Here is a 19,730-nt window from a genome sequence, read left to right on the forward strand (position 1 = left end):
AAAGGCTGCCACACAAGCGATTCCTGTTGGATTGTCCACAGCCCCACAGCATTTCCCAGTGTTCTTAGCTAGCCTTAACGACAATGAAAGTCAAATCCTAGACAGTTTGGCCATAAACCACGCACACTCAGTTAAAATCAACATGTATTAAAAAATGTTAGTTTTTTTAAGAAGTTACCACTTGTCGTCAGTTAATGATTAATAAAAGAGTTCACAATATGGTATATTTATAATATAATAAGAATTACTAAGTTGCCAAGCCATGTGGAGACTTATAGATGAGCATGAGCATTTTGAAGTCGACATGAAATCAAATAGGAAGCCAGTGCAAGGAGTCTAGGTCAGGAATAATGTGATCTCTTACGCGAGGTCTGGTCAGAATTCTGGCTGCTGAATTCTGGACATACAGAAGTTTGTTCAATGTGTGCTAAAAGGCGCAGTAAGGTGAATCCAGTTCACTCTGTTAATTAGTCTCCACCAATGCGGCCAAATTCTGAAAGATTCAGAATCACAAGGAGAAAATACCGATTTAGACTTTCTTTTACTAAATCCAAATGGCACTGTCTTAGTGCACTCATCTATATCAGGTTTAAAAGCTGATATGATTCCTCACAGTTCTAGAATTTTGTGAAGTATGATCAATTCCATTAGAACTGAAGGGAAAAATAAATTATGCTTCCACCTTCATCAGTGTTAGAGAGCCGTAAAAGGAGTGCAGTAACCTTCACAGCTTTTTCATGTTCAGTTATTGCTCGCTCTTGAGAAACTCAAGCCTACTTGACTTCGAATTTCTAAAAAAATATATGTATTTCTGCTATTCACAGAGGGTAAAATGTGTTTTTCCAGAATATGACCTGGTACCTTTCTAAATACTTATGCTTGCATAGTATTCTAAAGCCTTCTTGGAAAGTTGTTTTGATTAAATTTGTACACAAAAAAAATTAAATCAGAGGCCAGTTAATTTACAAAGCTACCACTGACCTTGAGGGAGGAACTGAGTACTGGATTCTGAACCTAGAGCACAGTTTTCAACAGTGTTGGTTTTCAGTACAAGAAAATGTGAAGAAAATGCCCTCAAAATACTTGAATTTAAAAACAAATGTTTTAAAACAAATATAACTGCAGTTTCATATTTTCTTACTGTGTCAGTAATGTCCTGTTTAGCCAATTAGTTTATTTTTTTTTTTAAAAACATTTGGAAATTCACAATTTTATAATATTATATGCACAACCAGCAGGGAGTAGTCAGCTGTTTAAGACTTGGCGCCTGTACCTGAACAAGAAAAAACAGGACCTGATCCTCCAACGTCAGAACCAGTCATCTCTCGACAGGAAAGCTAGGAAAGCTCCTGGCTGCAGAAAGAGCACATCACCCTGAAACCATCACCAGCTGCAGGCACCTAGCAGGTCATCAGAGCTGCTGTGTCTCTGAGATCTGAGGAACGCTGGCTCACTAGTGCTCCCTTACTCCTGCCACCAGTGTACAGCTACCAGGAGAATCCCCGTCAGAGCTGGGGACAGCATAGGACACGATGCAGAGCTCCACCTGACCGCTCGAAACACTCGGGAAGGCGGGTAATTGATATTTTGTTCTCAGGAAAGCATCTGAAGTGTGATCAAACAAAATGGTTCAAGGGTGGGAAAAAATGCTAGTTGTTTAAGCATTGAAAATATTGAAAGTACTTATTATAACACATCTACTTATGTACAGACAGAAGAAACTGATGCTGATGAAGCTGACGGATAATTTTTATTACTGTACTAAGAACGAAAATATTGTGTATATATATATTATAACAATACTAATATTTGTAACAATGGAAAACACATTTTAAGGATATTCAAAACCTATTCATTCAACTCTTGTAGGACTAAACAGCTAAAATACAGTAGCATCTAGTATTTGCATTCCAGTGTCCTGAATAACAGTGAAAAATGTATTTTAAACTGATGCCACTATTGCCCTGTTTCAACTGGCTTTAAAATGTTCAGATCCAGGCACAATTATTTATTTTGAAATGAACCATAAAATGTGTTTTTCAGTTGTGCCTTTATTTTTAAATGTAGTTATTGCCAGTTGTCAAGGCAAGTCAAGGAAAGTTACATGAGAAAGTAGAAAATATCCCCAGGTGAGAAGAATTTGGAAGGGCAGACCTTTAGATAAGCAGATGACAAGTGGTAAATTTTTCATATAAAAATGACATTTAGTGAGGCAACAAGTGTCATAACTTTAATCATGGAAAAGATTTATGAAATGTGTTTTTTGCGGACACACCACAGGCAGGAACAGGTAGGCTGCATGACTTCTAATCTCCTCCTTCTTCACTGGCTGACCCCCCTCCATTGCTACAGTGTTCGCCGTCTATCACCGATAACAAAATAAATAAATAAAAGTGCCGGAGCATTAAAATCACATTTGCAAGAAAAGAGTTTCCTGATTGGCGGTGACATTACCTGATAAGTTCATCTGGTCTTATTAAGGCTGCTGCAATTCTAAGATGAAAATGCTTTGAAAACCATGTCACAAAGTGCACAGATTGCATTTTGGCTGAGATAAATGAAGTAGAAAAAACCTACTAACTTATATAATTATCTGCCATCTCATGCCATGATAAATCTTCTTAAGTACTAAATGCACAAGAAGGCAACTGACTACAAAACAAAACAATGTTTATCCACTTTCTTGCTAATTATTATGTTAAATGTTTACAATTTGCTGTAGCAATAAGAAACAGTTTATAAGCCACACTCAGCGAAGTGAATCACTGTTTATTTTCTAAGCTTGCTCAACACAACATCCTCAAACACTTTTTTTACATTTGTTTTTAGCTCACAGATGGCAAAGTTAAGTCTTCTGAAGCCTCACTTTGAATGTGGCTTCCCAGCAGCAGTTAAGCAGAATCAAATCCGAGTACCGATGAACGATAAGTGTTTGTTTAATTTGCTGTGCGCACTTGGCAATGGCAAAGCAAAAAAGAGATTGAAAGGCATTTCAAAACAGCTCATGAAAATGCCAAAGATGATTTGCTGGTTGCAGTGGTGCTCTCATGAAAGCCAGCGAGAATAAAACAAACTTAAAAGGCCAACTGTCAGCAGAGCTGAATGTTTTCACATCAGAATGTTTTTTGATGATTGTAGTGTAAAGAACCAGCTAGTCCCTTAGTCTGCCCAGAAGATCACTACGTCCCGCACTGGAATGTCATGACGGTAAAAAAGTGTTGGTTTAAGTTTTAAATTAAATTTTTCCAAAACATCTGCATTTACATTTCATCTGGTAACCCAGAAGTGAGGGTTTTAAGTAAGATGCTGCAAAATTCAGATATCGTGTGCCTATTGACACACATTTTTCTTAGAATTAATATATTGAATCTATCAAGCAGGGAGCTGCGTCAGCATGCGCAGGCTGCAAAGGAACAAGTAAAGGTTTATTCCCTGCTGAAAAAGAAAGAGACATAACGTTTTGGTTGTGGAGCCTTCTTCAGGTGTGAAGAAGGCTCCACAGCTGAAACATTGAGTCGTGTTATCAGACACATTCAAAATGTACTGAAACTAGTAAATGCTTAATTACTTTCCAATTCTGACTCACCAGAATATCAAAAGGACGCAGGTGTGTTCCCTTTTGAAAAGTCCAGGATTAATTCAATACTCCATTTGTTACAGGAGCTGTTTGCCATGTTCCTTTTTCTATTGATGACTTCTCCTGCTGATAAAAACCCTTCTCGATTGTTACTGTTGGCCAGTGTTTAATCTTAACAATGGGGTTCTGAAAATGAAATAATAACCATTGACAATGACCTCAAAATAATATAGATAAATATTTCCCATTTGTAGGCAGGCAGTGCATTATAACAGAGATACAGAAGGTTGCATTTTGCATTTAAACTTTTCTTAATTATCTTACCTCTTGCCTATTGTCATGCATAATACATATGACATCACAATATAGAGTGGTAATGACAGACAGTTACATGGATGACTGCTTGAAACCTGGTCTTGTTACATCCACACCAAGTTTCAATAAACAGGTTGACATTTTCTATTATACAGGTGTCTCAATTATTTTAGAATATAGCCTACAGTGTGTTTATAGCAAAATGCTGAATCTTAGAGGGTAGCAGTCTGAGAATTCTTAATAGAAATGTACAGGTTAACATCTAAGATGAAACTTTGTGCAAAGCTTTAGAACTTTAGGATTAAGAATGAGCCGTTCCCTTAAAGGACAACTTCCAATAAGGGCAAAAAATTCCATCCTGCAAGCAAACTTTAAATATTAATAGCATTCAAATGAGATTGCTAAAGCCGAGACTGTTCTAATAAACGCGTAGTTGCTAATGCAGTTTGGCTGACTTTCAAAGATCTATTTACACAAAACCTCCTGAAAGCAATCAAAATTGCCTATTGTCCTTTTTGCAATCATTTTAAATTGAAAGGTGGAGAGAGGGGGGTCAGTTTTAATGTGTTTGGTCTAAACTAGGCTTAATTACAATATAGTAGAACGTTGAACAGGAAAATTAAGGAATGCAGGGGATTGTAACTGTGTTGATTGGTTTTTAATGCACTGCATTTCTGTTCATGCAAATGAAACTAGCAAAAGATAAGAACTCATGACAAGACAACACATCATTTAATGGAAAGAAAATAGATTAAATGCTGTAAGTCAATTTAGCTCTTTAGTCATAGGAGAAACTAAGAACTGGGGATTACTCAATGAGGTAAAAGCCAGAATGGCACCACATGTTGTGTGAGCTCATTTCCAGGGGTGAAGCTTTGTTTAGCATCAAAAACAATAGGTGGATTAAAGGATTGCTGTAAAAATGGAAAGGGCCTGCAGTGGTAGGATGTGTTCTGGAATCTTAATGTTATAATCGTCTTAACAGTAAAAATAAAACAATTGCCCAGAAAGAAAAACAAGGAAGAAAGGCACTTACATTTGCAAAGGATGTTATCACAAAGTGTAAAAACAAATAATTATCATCTAATGCTGGAAATGTGTGTCCTACACTCCTTTTAATGGTGGAGTTTAATATTGGCTTGCTTTTAAAAATTATGTATAGACAGTGTGTATAAATTTAAGAGTTTTTGCTCTGGTGTTGGTAATGTGGTGCAAACTGTGAATGAAGGCCTTCAAACCAAAAATGTGACTGGTGTGATAACATACGTACCCCATTTTAACATTTGGTATTCTCGTCTGGTTTTTACAATCTAACAGTACTACCAACAAATCATTCTTCTTGTATAAAATATCCACATCTGTGCTATACAGTACATTCATATAGTCCCAACAAAGCAAACAACAAGCAAGTGGGAGAACTACCTGTTTAGCTGCATGATTCTCAGAATAATTATGTTATTATTTTGTCTTTTTCTTACTTGGCTTCTAAAAACAGAAATGAAAAGCCAAATGTCCATCAATGTGCAAGAAGCAACAATTGTGCAACAATTGTATTTACTGAGCTGTAAACAGTGTTTGTCTGAGATCTGAACATATGGAGAGATTAAAGACATCACCATCTGGATAGCTTTGACTCCGCCGGAAAAAAGTTTTCTCTTTTTAGGTTCCTGTTATCCATATGGCATAATACCATGATGTGAGATAGTTTTAGAATACTCATGTTATTCAGGGTTTTTTTGGATACCCACAGGTGTCAGATTTGACTGGCTTTTTTTTAGTGTCTACATTTTAACCATAGGACTTCAAAAGAAATGTGCCTAGGCTGTGACATTTAGTGAGCCACATTACCTATTAAAATAAAATTTCTTAACATCTCCTTTTGGCGACACATGGTGAATGTGCTCAATTATCTCTGCAACAATATAGAAGATAGAGCTTGTTTACTTGTACTAAGTACAACACCTTAAGTATATGCATATGACATTCATACAGTTGTTTTATTATGTTACTTAGGAGGGAACTAATCTTTTAAGACGGATGAGTTTAATTCTTGGGTGTAGCTCTTGGTCCAAGAGTCCAAGCATTTATTTTGTGGAGCAATAACTTCATTACAGTCTACAGAACTTGCTGCTACCCACCTTCAATTATTTTGCAGTTTAGTGTAAAATGTTTCTGCAGCAAATATAAAAAAAAGTTATTACTACTCTAAATATCCAGCTCTCAGCTCCAGAAAACCATTTTTCTTTCACTGTCGCCTGGTATACCTATATAAAATATACACCTCCACTTCTCTGGTTTAGGGTTTTGTCATAAGCCGTGGGCTATACCCACTGTGGCATTATGTAATAAATTATTACAAGGGGATCAATATACTGTCTTCTCTGAAAAAATGCACATCACTGCCTGTACAGGTCTACCAGACCACTGCAACACTGTACAGTAGTTCTGGTCTGTATTCTAGGGATGAAAGGAAAGGTGTTTGCGCTATGGAAGGTAAATATATAAGCCAATGACAAATTATTTGATATATTGTTAATCAGTTCTCAGACAGTAGCATGTTCCCTTTACTCCAGACAGATTCTTAATTTGTTAGAGATCAACAGAGCTCTTATGCTTGCTGGTACAGTCTATTAAAAGCACATTGTGTTTGTAGTAGGCGGATGCGTTTCTGAGAAAAAGCAGTTTTGTGTTTTACTTTTGTGTAAAATGGAAGAGTCAGATGCAAAAAGTTTTTCTTCACACTGCTACTTTTTCTCGTTTTTACTCTAAAATAACGAGCTGGTTTGATCAGAGAGCTTTTCAACGCCCTGTAGGGTAAATGAACCGCTCATTCACTTTTATATTGTTGTGCTTTTTATTACACCAAAACATTATCGGATCACTTTTACTGTAACAGATAACATGGAAATATACACCAATTGTAAAAGCAGGAATATCTCACATTGATGTCACAAAAAGCCAGCAGGTGCCTAGCTTTCAAAATTGTTTTGTCAATTCTGTGTCAGTGTTTAATTTGATCAACTATGTGTCACATCTGTGTAATCTGAAAAAAATCTCAAACCAATAGGGTTTCTGCCACACATGAGATTGACAAACCCTTTGGAATGTGGTTTGATAGACTCCATGGGTCATGAAGGTTATATAGATGACCGTATTGTGTTTAGTTTGGGTCATAGAAACGGACACTCAAATGAAATAGTGGAATGTTAGCGGAGTATTTTTTTAAAATTACAAGCATTTTAAATTTCTTGAACCACATAATTAATCACATCGCCCCTACAACATACATTATATAAAACTGTTAAAACACAACTAGAACAGGAAGGAGATGCAAAATATCTTATCTTGCAACTGTCAAACTGGAAGATCCATTTCATCATTCCTGGAACACTAGAATGCTAATCCATATATTATACATGTTTGCTTCAGGTTTGTGAATATTGGGCATATACATCATTGTAGATATTGATTTTTCTGTCTTGACAAGGACTGCAAACAAGATATGTTATCCCAGTGGATTTCTACTGAATAAATATTTAAAACATGGGAAATGCAAACTTCTTTTTTAAAATAAAAGTACATGCGCAAGGAGTTCAGAATGCAAGGAAAGACACTGAGGGAAAGGTAGAACCTTCACATCAATATTCGTACATCGGGTTACTTCTCCAAAGGCTTCATTGGACAGCTGTGAAGAAACTAACATTTTATGTTTTTTTGTCAGTCTTAGCTACTGTTGTAAAGGATGCTTACAGTACATCACACAGGTGTGGAATATTAGTGTTCATTATATTTCACAGAATTGAGAGGAATTAACAGGGTCAGGTATTGATCAGTTCAACCTTTTTTTTCTTATTTTCATTTCAGGGTATTATTATATTTTTTAAGTTTTTCCATATAGGCGACACATGAAATAATCCGTCACTCATCACCCCCCTACTAGGAACACGTAAAAGATTTACTGTAGCACCACGCAGAAACTGATAACTCAAATGTATAGTCATTGACCTTTTAAATGGGTTTTTAATCCATCCATCCATATTCTAACTACTTCATCCGATTGAGACGAGCGGGGAGCCAGATCTCGGCCAGCAGTGGCTCTAAGGGAGGGAACACCCTGGACAGGAAGCTGGATCATCTCAGGGCGCACACAGACACCAGGGCCCAGAGGCCAACTGACCTACCAGCACGTCTTTGGACTGTGGGAGGACACCCATGCAAACACTGGAAGAACATACAAACTCCACTCAGATAGCACCCAAGAGATAGAATTAAACCCAGGGCCTAAGGGTTTTAATATGGTGCTTTTTTCCTGACCTGACGTATGTGCTTTGGAATGGCTTTTTTATTCCATCCTGTGGTCTTATTTTGCTTTGCTGCACTCTGGTGAGGCTGTTCATCAAGCTGTCTACAGCAGCACCATGAACCTCTAGGGTAGGTCATCACCGTAAATGTGCCCTCATTCAGCTTACTGGTTTAAGTAAAGGTTTCGAATGACCGACTGCCATCCTTTCATTTGTGCCTGTTATTCTGCAGTGCACTCAGAACAAGCAGCAGCTGCCTCCCACATCTGAAAAACAATATCGTAGTGCTGTTTTGATGAGAAAGAAAAAAGGATGAGACCTAGGCAATTTGTTTAGCTTTTGGCAAGATATGCATTTTCCAATCCAGACTCACTCCAAAGAAACAGAATGCTCCTCATTTCCTACTGGCAGAAAGTTAATTAGCATTTTTGCTCCAACTGAGTGATGTCTTCTTCCAATACGTTTTTCAGATAATTATAAAAAGAATTTGTATTTCAGTCTAGCACAAGGCATGCCTTCGTCAGCATTAACGAGGCTGATTTTCCCCTCATTTCGCCCCAAAGCATTTCATCAGCCCTGTTGGCCAACAAAGCCAAACTGTTTATAGCGAGCTATCTTTAAAGAACAGCAGCAGGGAAAAGAAACATTCTCATTATCCTAGGGTTTAGATATAGTTTATGTATTTGTTATTCATCCAGGACCTTTAAATTCAGTACTTTCCGTCACACGCAAGCTGCCTGGAAGCCATCATTATGAAGTAAGAACATTTTTTTCCCTTCATTGTCCAACAGGACAAAGAATGTACACATCATGAGAATCATAATTCTAAATATTCTTCAGAAAATGCTCATATACAAGTGCTTACAATATGCCTTGGTATGTAACTGTGAAACCCAGGGATCCCTCTGTGAGTGGGCAAAGCTATTTCATAACAGCAGGAAGTAATGATTACTAATGTCCACAAAATGCTACTCCTTTATCTGTCAGCAGGCTTCTAGGAATGAGAATTGTGTGGTTATGGCTGTAGTCCTGCCTTCAAATTTTTGGGCCATTCTCCTGAATTTGAACACACCTTATTTGTTTTTTTGCCAACTCAACCTTGAACAATGACACTTGAACACAGACTATAGAACAACTCAGAGGATGAGACGTTGAGGGGCGCCGTATAAATGGCCGACCCTGCGCTCTGACCCCCACCTTCTCTCCCTGTCTGTGTGTCTCATGGAGAGCAGGCTGGGGTATGCGAAAAGACAAATACCTAATAGAAGAAATTGTAAATGACCAATAAAGTGATGTTATCTTGAGACACAGAGTGTCCTAAATGGATGGCACTTATCATCTCCAGTAAAAAAATGTTTCAGATCAAATCTCTAATGAATGAGCACTAAGTGTCATGCAATGAGTTACTTAATAAAGCAGATATACAGCGCAATACAGTAGATGTACTCACCCACATTATGAGGTAAAGGTTTACAGTGCAACATGCTTTCAAAAACAAACACATATCAGAACATCTACACTAAATGGTGCAACGAAAATAGCTCAACCTGTATTGTGGAATTACAGAGAACTCATGCAGGATGGTATTAACACTCACATAGCAGGTAAAAGCCTTGGATCAAAGCTCTACAGTATGTGCAGGCAACTTGACAGGTTTCGTTATCCTCTCTTTATGAAATAGCTGTTTGACACAGTAGATCCTTGTCTTTGTTTAATCACTAGTCACTATACTGCAGGGCTGTTTTCTTTTTTTGATGCTAAGAGAATCCTGTAAAGCAGTCAACTTACTTTTAACAGTATAATTTCTGTCATACTGCTGCACAGGAATAATGCACAAGGAAAGTTTTTGTCTGTCTTAATCACCAGTTTTATTGCTTATCTTTGAAACGTGGCTAACTGTGAAACATCCACCTATCCATTTTCTTTCCTCTTCATCCAATGCAGGGCCACAGGGGACCTGAAGCCTTTCCCAGCAAGGCAGGATACACCCTGGAAGGGACGCCAGTCCATCACAGGGCAGACAGACAGACAGACAGACACACACTCACACCGGGAACAGTCTTCCCAGAAGCCTATTAACACACCAGTGGAATCACAGCTGCAGGTTTTCCTCCTTGTAAGCCAGTCCAAGTGAATTACAAACCTATTTACATCAAAAGATGAGTATCCTGGTAAAATAGGTTTAAATGCTTAGGGAATTATAGTCCCCACAGGAATCCAGTTACACCTGTCCCAGAAACCTTTTGGATTTCTTTGTTCAAATTACAGTCATTATCCTAGCGCCCTGTGGGTCCAGCATCTCAAATAACGTCTTTCTGAAACCACTGCAGTGTAACACAGGTCCTACAGTCTTTGTTTTCCAGCACACTGTGTACATCAAAGCAGCTCCATTAAGCCATCTGTCATTTTATATGTTGTGGGTTCTTGATTTATCTTTGGCCTTGAAATTTTCCTTTCGTGATTTGAACGGTCAAAATACTGTCCCTTTCAGTACCCCCAGCTCCCTGTTACCTATGGTCACCATCAGGTTATTGGCTCATTATATTTCAATCGATGTTTGGAAGGTAACATACAGTACAAATCTTTTTTTCCCCATCCTTCAGATATTAAAAAAAATTACTTTTCCTTGTAAAAGGAAGACTATCTTCCTCCATAACAGAGATAAGAAATGCAGGTGGCATTCCTGAATCCAGGTGCTTAGAAGAAGGTCAATGTGAGTGCTGCCTGTAAGCCTAATTTGACATTCTTAGTATATTAATGCTAAACCTGCACGAATCCAGGAAATTCCAGGAATTCTCAGCATGATAAAAGTAGTGTAATCCTCTTTGCAACTATATTTCTTTTTGGACTGAAATGATTATTTCATATTCACCTTTACGATATCTTAATGGAATAAAAGTGTAGCAAACACAATTTAGAATCTCACTAAAATATCTTCAAAGTATAACAACAGTTATCATTTCTGAAATTCAGGAATCCTATAACATTTTAACAATTAGAGAGGAACATTTAGCTTACATTTGCATGGTTTTCTAGCAGTGATGGAGCATATCAAGGTGTTTCTTGAAAGAAGCCAGAGTATGGAAAAAAATCAACATTTTCTTGTTTAATTTCCTACTGAAATCATTTTATCAGGTACATTGTCTGTCTTTTCAATGCACTTAAGTATTTCTGAAGATGTTTCAGAAAGTTACATGACACTACTGAAAGAGACCTCCAGCTCACCTGACGTGAACTAGTGCGACCTTTAGGATTTGAACAATGACTGTGAAAGAATCCCATTCACATACTGTACATCCTCGTCCCTGTCCTCTTTTTATTGTTGCTGCAGCACTGACAGTTTTTCTCTACCGTGAAACGGCACCAAAGTGGTTATTGTTGGCCTTCTTCTGGCTGACATGCTATTGTTAACAGAAAAAAGTCCTGCTGTGATAAAATACTTCATTTTCAGTGCTCACAAAAGTGACACGTGTTTTAGTGACATCCTGAGATCCGAACCCTGCACTGAACACCCTATTTGTGAATTGTTATACCCATGTTAAACCCCTTTTTTCATTGAAAAAAGCAAACGACTATTCTATTATATTATTATACTATTCTATTCTAATACTAATCTTGAAACGTTTTAGCAACAGTAATTAGTGTGTTTAACCATCCAGGTTGCAGATGTTTAACAGCTTTTTTTCCCCACATCCTCAAGCTTAAATATCCTGGATGCTTCTATTGTAGTATGGGTTGTGTTTCCCTTACTTGGAAATGGGCTGGATCAAACAGCACATGACAGCTGAAAAACCTGCAAAAGATTACAACCTAAATGTGATAAATCAAAGAAATAGTTTATCAATGTACAGTAGGTTTTATTGGTTATTTGTTCACACTTTCATCCAAGTGTATCCTTAAAATAGTCTTTTGCTTTCTCCCAAAGTCTGCAGTGAGTGTCAGGCAATCGTTCGACTGGCTTTGTTTGAGGAAGAAATGTTGTTTTAAGATGCATTGTGGTTTTCTCTTCAATACAGTGCTGGCCTTGACTCCAGTATCCTAGTCCCTCTCCTTGGAACAGCATGAAGTCTGGAAGGAGGAATCTCACAGTCTTCTAGACAATATTACACAACGTAGATGAGCAGGGCGATAGTTTAAAGGAGGCCAAAAACATTTTCCTGGTGCCATACATTAAAAGAAATATATTTTATGCTGTCGTTTTAAGAAGACAGCAACAAACAAATTAATGATAGCATATTGGCATATTGCTGCTGTAATGTAAAGGTGTGTAGATGCAGTATTTCTAAATAAATAGAATTCAATTCCTAGAATTATTATATTTAAAGATACTGTACTTAATAATCAGTGTATAATTGGATTAATACATATTGTTTCTACCATAACAATCTGAAATTTCCCAGTCTGAGAGAACATTCACTGTATATTTTTAAGCTGTCAGGGTGAGCAAAAAGTAAGGGTATTTCAGTACATTTCAATTCCTTCCTGAAATCCCTGGAAAAGGTTACCGTAGCAATCCCCTGGCACATGTGTGTTTGGCATAATAATTAAAGGCGTGTGCTAATTAGGCTTGGTTAAATTTACTGCTGTGGAAAAAAACATGATAACTCAAACATTTGTCATTATGTTTCCTTTATTAATTGGTACTGTGTGGTGCAGGTGGAGAATGGTGCTTGAATACTTTTGGAGCTACTGCTTTTTGTTATATTGAATGGAGAGACACTGTCAGTAAATTTACGCAAAAACCAGGGGCCTTTATACAGTACAAGGCACGGCATTTTTTCTTTGTTTATTGTAATCACTGATTCCTTACCTGCATGTTGTTCACTGCCTGATAGACATGTTTTTACTGTGCTCTGCGATGTACAGGAATTGCACTTCTAACACATGCTTGCCTCACTGTTTATATTACCATTATTTTATATATATATCTCTGCCACCATATTGTATTTGCTTTACGACTAATTGTTTTTTTTCTATGTCATCGGGACTTCAAGTTTTGGAATCTGCGTGATTAAGCTAGATTTTCCTTGGACTGCTATTTATAGTTCTCCTGCAATCATGACAAACCTTTAGCTCACATGCTCCCAAAAATATTGCAAAACAACACAAATACGAAGGACTGGAGTCTAAAATTAAAAAAGATAAATGTAATTTTAATTTCTTTAAAATTGTTAGCTAGTTAGTAATAAGCTAGTATGTTTTTCTCAGTGACTTTGTGTTAATGGATTAATTATTCTTGTTCAGGGTTAAGAAATCTACTAATCTATTAAGAATACTCTGCTGTTGGAGGTGCCATCCTCAGACATTAAACCGAGATCTTGACTACTTGGTCTTTAAGGATCCCAATGATCTGGCTTCCCTAAATTCATAATTTGCTAAGCAATTTCTCACATCTCCAGATTCATCACCCAGCTGTTTGCTGCACTTCAATGGTGGCTAAAGTGGGTTCCCTGCTATATGTAAAGAACAGTGAGGCTTTTGGGGATGGAAGGTGCTTTAAAAATGCTTGTAATCATTACTGTAATTATGTAATTAACTGTGCTCACAGCCAAAATCTTTCGCTATGAGGAACGTCCTTGCACTGTAGCCATTAAAGAGACAACTAGTGTCCCAATTTCTGCTCACACTACAGAAACCAAGGTGGTAAAATAATGTGTAGAGATGAGCAATGATGTCTGTGCATGAGAAGGGTTTCTCTGTCACTGAGCTCCCAGCGAGTCACATAATTGGATTGTGTCAGTGTCAGAGGGATAGAAAAAGAATTACATGTTAGCGAGAGATAAAATAGCAGTCTTTATGATAATTAGGTTAGGATGAGCTGTGAGCATAATACCAGCAGGGAAGGGAAGTCGTATGAATCGTTCACCCCTGCACAGCTGAGGTAAGGGATCAGGGGAACAGGCTTGTCTTGGGCCGGGAATCTGCTGAGCTGCCTGCTGTCTGAGGACAGAACACCTCTGTTCTACTGGAACTGCAGGAGCGTCGCTATCGGCACAGGAAAGCCTGCCTGGAGTCAAGGGAGTCTGGAATAAAAACGACTGCCTCCTGAAGTAAACACCACCAGGGTCTCAGGAGCCAACTCCCTTATTTGTTCAAAGGGAATTAGATACAGTAAAAGAAACTGCAGGAAGAAAAACCTCAATAAAATTTAAGGACAATTAAAAAATTAAGGCACCCTCTCATAGCTGACTCTTCCTGACCTTGGTCTCTGCCTACAAACTATAACAGAGCAGTTCATAAGTGCACTTATTCAACTTTTTTTCTCTAGAAGATTACTTCTTAATTGCCCCAGGGAAGATAGCGATTCTGTGAATTATCCCTGTCGGTAACTGTGGGCTGTACGTTTGTTGAGTGTGGCTTTATGACGGCAGTTCCACAGACTGCTCTGAGAGATTGAAAATTGCTTCCTGCTGCTAAAACCACACTCTTTGCTTAGAAAGCACCCCAGGACTTCTCAGTGTTTAATGAGTCAATCCTTTTCCAATTGGGCATCATCTAGCGCTAAAGATAATTGATTTTACTTCATGCCTGTAAATTGCAAGAATGCTGTACTGGTTCCATTCATGGAAAATTTTCATAGGCAAAATGTATACTGTGGACCACAGAACTGAAAACGAGTGAGGTACTCATCCCTGTCAGAGTCTGAAATTGACTTCAAAGATGACATTAATCAGAAAAGATTAATCAGAAGATTGGGCCCAGTAAATTCTGTCAGGAGGATCGATTCTAATGCTGGGTTGTCTTCTCACATTCATTCTTCTGATGGATATGGATTTGAAAATAATAGCAATAACAAAGGCTTAATTAGATCCTTCTTTTTGTTACCAGTGCTTTAAATATTCATGACACTCATTTCTTTGCTTTCTTTTCAATGGACCTTATCGCCTGTCTGATCAGAATTAATAATAGACTGGTCTTGTGAGAGCTAATTTTGCAGAACAAAAGTGAACTGTTATTTTTAGTCTGAACAGAAAAAGTTAGCTCAAATTTATTATTAACCATCTTTTAGGTAAACAGACATAGATAAGGGAGGTAAAATGCATCTACACACAAAGGAGGGCAAACTGTCCTTCTAATACAGTCACCATGGAGAAATCAGTTAGCCTTCAGTGGAAAACAAGTAAGCATAAAGCCTAAAATCAAGACTGCATGAAGCTAAAGCTTCTCATTAGATGCCATTCAAGAAACATCCACAGCCTTGTCAGTCCCTGTTTAAGCAACACCAATCTGTCCATTTTAAAGAAAATGCAAAATCAGACAATCAAAAGAGCCTGTTCTCCTCCAGCTTTCAAATGGTTTATAAACTAGACTCAGACCTGATGAGTATAATGACAGAGGCTATTTTAATCAAAGGAATTTATTTTTTATTTATTATTTGTGCAGACTGAGTTGCAAGGGGGCAGCAGTGGCTGGCACTGCTGCCTCGCAGTGCTGGGGCAATGGGTTCAATTCTGGTGCCGTCTGCACGGAGTCTGTATGGTCTCCTCGTGTTTGCATGGTTTTCCTCCTAGTACTCCGGTTTAACTCCCACAGCCCAAAGATATACCGGCAGGTTAACTGACTTCTGGGGAAAAAAGTGCCTAGTGTGAGCATACGGTATGTGTATGTCAGCGGGTGCCCTGCGATGGACTGGCCCCCAGTGCGCGGTGTATCCTGGCTTGCAACACTGTGTGGGATAAAACAGTTAGAAGATGGATAGAAGGAATATACATTAAAAAATTCTTATGCATCTAAGAAACTACAGTACAAAGAACTTGTCCCATCACCCAGATGTTTAATACTGACGTGAAATAATATTTTGCAGATTGTATTTGAAAGGGAGGGGCTATAAGATATCTATTTACAATAAGATCTTCCACCTGTTGCATCACAGGTTGATTGTCAAACGTTATGGTATGGTACTATATCTTGTTCTCAACGATACGATTTTGTTCATTACAAAGAACATGGGAAACTGGTAAAACTCAGTTTTACAACCTTTGTTGTAAAAAAAGGGGACAGAGGGCGTATTAATGCAAACTGGAATCAAAGATAGAAACACAAGAGACAGGAACCCAAAGCTTGATCTGTTATTTTAAATCAGAAATCTAGACCTAGTCTGACAGAGACCTAAGGTCCAGCACTTGAAGTTTTTACAGCCCAAGAGTTTCAGAGATACTGTGTAGGAGGACAGAAAGATAAACACAATCTGTGACATTCAGTATTATATTTGGAATGCTTTGAAAACGAATGAAATGTGCACCAAAATAATACTAGAGTGTGTTTAACATTTAACTTCTGTTAAGTTTGCAGGAAAAGGTTTATGTCTTTACGATTGTGAAGAAAACTTTGAGTTTTCGTTAATGAGCAGATTCTTAAATGTGTATTTCTAATCCGTAACTGGCTGTTTGCCCATACAGTATATATTGTTGCTATGGTAAAAACGTAGCAAAGCATGGGATGTTTAAGATATTTAATTTCTTCTTGGATTCATGCCTTTGTATCCAACAGTTCACTGATTGTACATTGAAAAAAACAAAACACTGGGTACACTGTTGACAGTTTTATCATTGCTGTCACAGTAATGTCTGCATATCTTCACTGACAAGCACTCCAGGGTAGTCTCTTGTACTTCTTCTATCAAGAAAATGAACATAACCTTTCAGACGGACATCAGAACAGGCCCTTATACTTCTGCCGATGGATGTCTGTTGTTTAATTTACCCTTTTAAACTCAACAACAGCCCTTGTACATTATTGGAAAGGCATTACCGAATCCCTATTAGCGTAACCAGCCTTAGATCTGACAGGTACTTAGCTGTCCATGAGCAGGGCAGAATTCAATTGAAAGACGCCATTGTGATAGCACTGCTCATTGACCTGTTATTGATATTGGTCATGCAGTACAAGTGAAATTCCCCCTAGCAAATGACAATGCACTCCTAAAAGAGCGATTTGCATGGGTTCAAATGACAAAAACTGTTATTTTTCATCTGCTTGGTTGCGATACAATTGCTATCGTTGGCTTGATGATCAGTCTCCCAGAGCAACAGCATATTTCCTTTGAGTTGCTTCTCTTTCTCAAGTGCAGGACGGTTCTTTAAAGAAAAGGGACAGGGTTCATAAATAGTTCATAATGGTGTTACTAAAGCAAGATGGAAATAGAAATTATGTTTCTTACCTCCCTAAGTCACCACTAAGAAAGCCTAGGAGCACTAATTTTGCTTTCATGTAAATTCATAACTCTAAATTTTAATAATGAACTGACAACATCCTCAAACTATTCCAATACAGAGGTATTTATGCAACATTTCTGCGAGCGTGAATAATCCAATATGCAATGGATTTTTCTTTTAGAGATATAAGTCCAAGATATATATTTAAATATATTTAATTGAATGCATAAGAATTTGGGTTTCACTGCTCAAGCGGGCTTCTTCAAAATGAGCAGGTAAACACAAACCAGAGCACACAGGTGGAAACTAAGTGGAAGTGCCCTTAAAACAATCAACAGGAAGTAGTTCTTTACCCAAACAAACACACGTGCAGCATGTTTTTAACAAGCCACCCAGCCATGTTGTTGAAGTAGATACCTTGGCTGCTTTCAAGAAATGGCTGGATAAGATTCTTTGATCATTTAGATACTACCAAACAAGCTACATGGACCAAATGCCCTCCTCTCATTTTTAACTGTTATGTTCTCATGTAGAGCACCAGAAGAAACGTACCACTCTGTTTGGAAACAGAAAGTGTATTTTATGTTCTAAGTGTGACCTTTCTGATTAATTGATCTTCAAGGACCAGTGAGCAGGCAGTAACCAAGTTCTAGAAGACAAATAAGATACAATCCCAGACAACGGCCGCAACCTGGAGAAAAGAAAGCATCCTAGAAGTACAACTTGTATTGTTTCTATCAGTGACTGTACACGTTACTAGTCTGTAGCTTCACAATAGACACCATCTTCCTCAACTATATTGATGGGAAATGTAAATGAATTTACCTATGTTTGTGATATAAATAGTACTGCAACTGCTGTCACAAAAAAATATTTTCCCAATAACCTTGTGAGTCTCTTGCTTTGTGAGGTTCTTTTGAAGTATATTTCCATAAAGCATGCATACAGAGATGTCTCATATATATTACAGACTGAGAAAAAAACAAATTGGAAGATCATAAGACACACAGTCCATTATCCACTAACAAAAGAAAAAGTGCAGCAGAACAGCCAGCACTTCAGAAATTAATTGACTTCGCTGCACAGTTAATAAGGTAGAAGCAGATATGGAACAGAAAATTAACAGGAGTTGTACCATTAATGAAAACGGTGTAAAACTATTTCCCTTTCAATGGAGAGTCGTGTGACTGAGTACTATCTGCATTTCAAGGAAGTTGCTGCGGCACAAATTAAATTTAGCTAAATTGCTATTTGAGAAAATACAAAAAAGGGAGCTAATTTAAAATACAAATACTTTGCCCTTTACTCTCAACATACACAATAACCGACAGAAGTCCAAGGTAGTGGCAGTCACTGTGTAAAGAGAGCTCATACTGTAAGTGGCTTAGAAAAAGCTAATAATGTTTTTTTTCTAGATGAGAGTGATCATGGCAGCAGTGAAATGTTTGCTTCCTTGAACCAATGGGATGATTAACTGCCAATACTGAGAGAGCAGGTACTGCTGTTAGTCTGTAAACACTGAGCATATATTACTAGTTTATTTTAACAGGTCTGTTTTTGCAGTCCCTTTTCATTACGCACAGCCAGTTTAATGCAAAAGCACTTTGGTCTGACAGATAACGTTGATTCTTTCTGTATCCATTACTTGGTAAGAAGAGTATGTCACACTTATGAATAACAAGCGTGCAAGTGCTTCCAACGAAAGGATATTTTCTTAACAGTATTTTTGCAATCCCAATAAGCTGGGTCTATGAAGTAATGAACAATTTTGCTATTTCCCATTATCATGAGGTTGTTTAGTCTTGATTTAGTTGCGACTTCAACCGCTACTTCTGTCCCTGCCAGGAGCTGAAGATTTGGCAGAAATCATCCCAGAAATGAGTCAAATCAAAAGTTGCAATAAACCCTATTGTATTGGGTAATTTTTCTTAATTCTGTCATTTCAATTGCAACTACAAGTATAACTGCAGTCAACGTTTAATGGCTCTTGTAGCCCTAAGCCTACCCTGGTCTAAAAATACATCCTCGTATACTGTACATTAAATACCATTTTAACTACCTTTTTCAGCTGATGGTAAATTTACCTAAAGAACATACAGTGGATATAAAAAGTCTACACACCCTTATTGAAATTGCAGGTTTTTCTGATGTAAAGCCAGAAATCATGTCATCTGTAATGTGACCTTGCAACCAACAAAATTCGAGAGAAAAACAAATAGATAATTATTAGGAAAAATAGGACTTACAGCAGTAAGTCTTTGCACACCTGGACTTTGCAATTTTATCCCACTCTTCCTTGCAAAAACATTCAAGATTTGTTTTGAGGAACATTTTCAGATCTGAAGTTCAAATTAACCTCAGGAAAAGTGATACTTTGCTTCT

At 37.6% G+C, this 19,730-nt stretch overlaps 2 long non-coding RNA genes across 2 annotated transcripts in view; both read right to left on the reverse strand.

The window, feature by feature from the left end:
* Window positions 1-19,730, reverse strand: part of LOC148644281 (uncharacterized) — a 109,706-nt gene that overhangs the window by 67,243 nt on the left and 22,733 nt on the right. The gene's annotated exons all lie outside the window — the stretch shown is intronic.
* LOC148644282 (uncharacterized) lies at window positions 1,728-4,523 on the reverse strand. The gene is made up of 2 exons (XR_015928774.1): window positions 3,587-4,523; window positions 1,728-2,362 (listed from the first exon to the last, which is right to left on the reverse strand). It is a non-coding gene; the product is annotated as an uncharacterized LOC148644282 (long non-coding RNA).

This window comes from Lepisosteus platostomus, chromosome 20 (assembly GCF_059453375.1).
Source record: "Lepisosteus platostomus isolate fLepPlt1 chromosome 20, fLepPlt1.hap1, whole genome shotgun sequence".
In the NCBI taxonomy this organism is placed as follows: domain Eukaryota; kingdom Metazoa; phylum Chordata; class Actinopteri; order Semionotiformes; family Lepisosteidae; genus Lepisosteus; species Lepisosteus platostomus.